Raw genomic sequence first — 4,430 nt, 5'->3', positions numbered from 1 at the left:
GCACCTCGGCATTTCATGCCGAGGTCCATTGTCACGAACCCAGAATCAAGAACAAAGCTGCCCAAGAACACACACGTGAAGATGGATCGAAGACTAGGGTTCATGCATGTTCTTGACGTATTCTTCACGAGATCTTCATTTGGATCTGGACTCACGTGCACTCCTCGACATGAAGACCTCGGTTTCACTCTCCGACACACCGTGGCACTCACCCATCAACCCAAGAACGCGGTTCAGTACCCGGTTTGTTCCGGGCTGACCCGCGACACTTTACCTTTGCTATATATACATTTTGAGACTAAAAACCTAATCATCTTATCTCGTATCTGTTTTTGGCTTTAAGAACTTACCTCTTTTGTGAAACTTGATCAGTCTAATCCGATATCTCGTTTTTGCATGAGAAATCTTGTTCTTCCTTGTACCGCGGGAAGCTTTACCGGCCATTTTCATGTACCGCGAATGAAGTGTATCGGCCAAAATCTCCGGGTGTGAACGTGTCTCAGAAATCGCCTGTCCGGGGAGCCTTCCGGTCCGATTCAGACGGTAGGTGCTTCATAGAAGTTGGAGAGCATTGCATCACGGTCTCTTAGCAAGTGGAATCGTGGAATTCGGACGCGTGAGCAGAGAGATAAGCTTGTCGGAAGGAACCCCAGTCTCGCAGGTATTCCGGACCGAGCAGATCAGTCCTAAAGGATGCGAAGGACGGTGCACTTCCAGGCCGATTTAGTTTCCGGGTCCTTCATGAGAACCAGAGACATTTGAGTCTTCTATCCAGAACGTCCAAGATCATTCAATTCGGATCTATGAGCAGAAAGATACGGTCTCCGGAATGGACACATGTCTAGACGCCTCTCTCTGGTCGTGTACATGCACTGCAAAGATGTGCCCTCCAGGAAGCCTTACACTCCCCAAGCACCGAAGCTTCCTTCACCAAAGTTGGAGATAAATGAGTCCTCTGTCTTCTTCAACCGAAATCATTCAATTCGGACTAGTCTCATAGGAGTTACACTCTCCGGAATGCGAAGTGGTCTAAGCTGCTCTGGATGCTGCGAGATGGTCTTGCGACTTGGTTAACCCGCAGGCCTGAAGATGAACGCCTGAATGCTGATGCTGCGAGTTGATATGTGCGGGTAAACTATCACTGGAAGAGGTCTGAAGCTCAAGAGCAAGAGAAATGCTAAGTCCACAATCGTGCGACTTAGGCATGCGAGTTAGCCGCGCCTGGAATTATGCCGCACGATCACTCGCAAATCACTCCGACTTGAGCCTGCGACCTAGGTGCAATAGAGACCAACCCGCACAGTTTGTACATTCCCCAGAAACCGCCTTAGCCCTGCGAGTTGGAGAGGAAGGAGACCAAGCCGCAGCAACACTCGCAAAACACTCCTACTTAGGCGTGCGGCTAAGACAAGGCGATTCAGGCTTCACAAGACAAGTCTTCATCTACTGCGACTTAGGTGTGCGACCTGGGACATACTGGACCAACCCGCAGTAATTCCCACTTTATCCATTAAAGTCGGGTCAGGACCCGGTTTGTTCCGGGCTGACCCGGTTCGTTTTTAAGGAAGTATAAATACTTTTTAGGGTTTTTTGGGAGAGAATTAAGTTTTATTCCCTTTGTCTCTTGCCTCTTTTGTGAAAAAGACTCCATTAAGAAGAGAAATATCTATATTTGAGTGTTTAATCAAGAGAGTTTAAAGAGATCTGGGTGTTTAAAGCTGTTTTCTTTTGAATCTATCATCTCCATCTCCATTTCTCATCATTAATCATGCTAATCTTCTCAACTTGCAAAGGTTTAAGAGAGATTAGTATGATTAGTGAGTAGTCACCTTAATGAGGTTCTAGATGTGTAGGTTAGGGTGCTAAAGTGTTAGATTAGGAGTGCTTAGGGCTAGATTCATTGATTCATTTCTCTAAACAACTGTTATCTATGCTAGATCCTTGATAATCACTTGAGATTTAGATTCTGGGAATTTCATGCACCAAAAGTGTTTGATGAAATTCCTGAAAGAGTTGTGTTAGAGGTTTAAGTAATTTTTCATCATGGGAATGATTTGTTAAATGCTTGAATGATCATTGAGAACTGTTTATTAATGCATATTGGTTCATATTTCACAAATGGGAATTTGGTTTGAAAATGGATTAGTATAGGGGTTAATACCTTCATGAGAGGATTAACCTAGATTAGAGTTTTTAATCACTTGAATCATGTCTCATCATTGTCATCAGCATCTCTAGTTTAACACCAAAGCACCCTGACCAACTATCATGTCTAGAATCTCATGCCTCCATCATATCATATTCACATCATATCATTTGTCATTGTCATTAGTCTTTAATCTTGTTTATGTTTATAGTTTTCTCTAGATTAATCAAAACCCACTCTTGTTTGCTTGAATTAAGAACTTGATCATATAGTTTAGTGTCTAACACCACATCTGGATTGATAAACCTCTTTGTGCTACATTGACAAGGGGATTGATAGCCCTGAGACCTTAAAAAGTCTTGTCTATCAATTGGCGCCGTTTCCAAATTGTGGTTTGATTAGCATTAAGCTCTGATCTGTTCTTGAGATCAAGTGCTTACTTTCTTTTTTTTACTGATTCCTTTCAAGTTCTGTTTGTGATTTCAGGTGTATGAACACCAGGTCTAGATCAAGAAGCTGTGGTCCTCCTTTTCCTCTAAACAACAACATCAACCTTTTGGTACCAAGGAGGAGAAGAGACAGACGTGGTAGACAAATTGATCAGACTGAGATGGCAGAACAAGAAGATCACGTGGTAGATATAGAACAACCAGTTCAGGAGCAACAGGCTCAAGGTCATGGAGCTGGTATTGGAGTTGGTCAAAGGCTTCACCAGGGTAATGTTGAGCAGGAACAGGTGCACCATCAACAAGCTTATGTCCACCAGGGACAAGCTCAAGCTCATCAACAGAGGCATCAGGCCAATGTTCAGCAAAGACACCAGGTGCACCACCAACCCCACCCTTTCCAACCACAGCAAAGAAGATATGAGCAACCCCAAGTCTATGTTGGAGAGAATGACAGGGCCAATGCTCATCAGTATGGAGCTGGTATTCAGGCACCACCTGTGCAAAACAACAACTTTGAAGTGAAAGCATCATCGCTGAATATGGTCCAGAACTCAAAGTTCCATGGGTTAGCAATGGAAGATCCCTTGGAACACTTGGACCAGTTTGATAAGGTGTGTGATCTGACCAAGATAAATGGAGTTTCAGAAGACAGCTTTAAGCTAAGACTATTCCCATTCAGTCTTGGTGATAAAGCTCATCAATGGGAGAAGAATCTTCCAAGAGGCTCCATTCAAACCTGGGAGCAATGCAAGCAAGCCTTCTTATCTAAGTTCTTCTCTACCTCAAGAACTGCAAAACTGAGGAACCAAATCTCTAGCTTCACTCAGCACAGCAATGAAAGTTTTGGTGAAGCATATGAGAGATTCAGGAGCTACACAAACCAATGCCCACACCATGGGTTTAGTGAGGCTTCTCTTCTCAGCACACTTTATAGGGGAGCTCTTCCCAAGATTAGAAACCAGCTGGATACTGCTTCCAATGGGAACTTTCTGGGTAAAGAGATACATGCTGCTTTAGAGCTAGTGGAGAACTTAGCATTGAGCAATGATACTTATGGTGAAGACTATGACAGATCAAATAGGTCTGAAGGTTCAAGCTCAGAACAGAGGCTCACCAGAGAAGTTAAAGAGTTGAGGAGTGAATTAGACAAGCTGAAATTCACCACTCAGAAGCCAATACATTTTGTTGGAGAGTATGAGGAACCTTCTCAAATCTTTGAGAACATAAGTGAAAAAGGTCTTACCCAAGAGGAGCTCAACTACATTGGGAATCAGAGGTTCCAAAGATATCAGTATGGTAATGCCAATCCAAACCTCTCTTACAGGAACACCAATGTAGCAAACCCACAAGACCAGGTTTATCCCAATTCTCAAGCTCCAAAGAACTTTGTTCCCAAGAACAACTTTCAAGGGTCATTCCAACCCAAGAATCAATTTGGTCAGAATCAGAGTTTTGGTCAGCAACAGCAAACATTTCAGGGCACTGGTTACACTTCACAGCAGCCAAAGGCACCACCAGGGTTTGGTCCACCACAGTTCCAATAGCAGGCGCCGGTTCAACAACAGTTTCAGCTACCAATGGTTCAACAGCAGCCACAGATGGGTACAGATATGGTTGGTATTCTGCAACAACTACTTCAGGGTCAACAGACTATGCAGCAGGAAATCAAGGAACTGAGCCTTAAAGGATGATCAAGTTGCTGAGAAACCAAGGACAGAAAAGGGTAAAGAGGTAGCAAAGGAACCAGAACCAGAGAAGAAGTATGTGCCACCACCTCCATACCAACCCAAGCTCCCATTTCCAGGGAGATTTAAGAAGCAACTAGTGAACAAGGC

General features: G+C 43.9%; 1 non-coding gene across 1 annotated transcript; it reads right to left on the bottom strand.

Moving 5' to 3' along the window:
- Positions 1-3,389: 3,389 nt before the first annotated feature.
- On the bottom strand, positions 3,390-3,496 carry LOC112081685. Its single transcript, XR_002896607.1, has one exon. It is a non-coding gene; the product is annotated as a small nucleolar RNA R71 (small nucleolar RNA).
- Between the last annotated feature and the right edge of the window lie 934 nt (positions 3,497-4,430).

Source organism: Eutrema salsugineum, unplaced genomic scaffold (assembly GCF_000478725.1).
Source record: "Eutrema salsugineum unplaced genomic scaffold, Eutsalg1_0 scaffold_10, whole genome shotgun sequence".
Classification (NCBI taxonomy): domain Eukaryota; kingdom Viridiplantae; phylum Streptophyta; class Magnoliopsida; order Brassicales; family Brassicaceae; genus Eutrema; species Eutrema salsugineum.
Note: the sequence above shows the minus strand (reverse complement) of the source record. Positions and strands in the feature narration are given on the sequence as shown.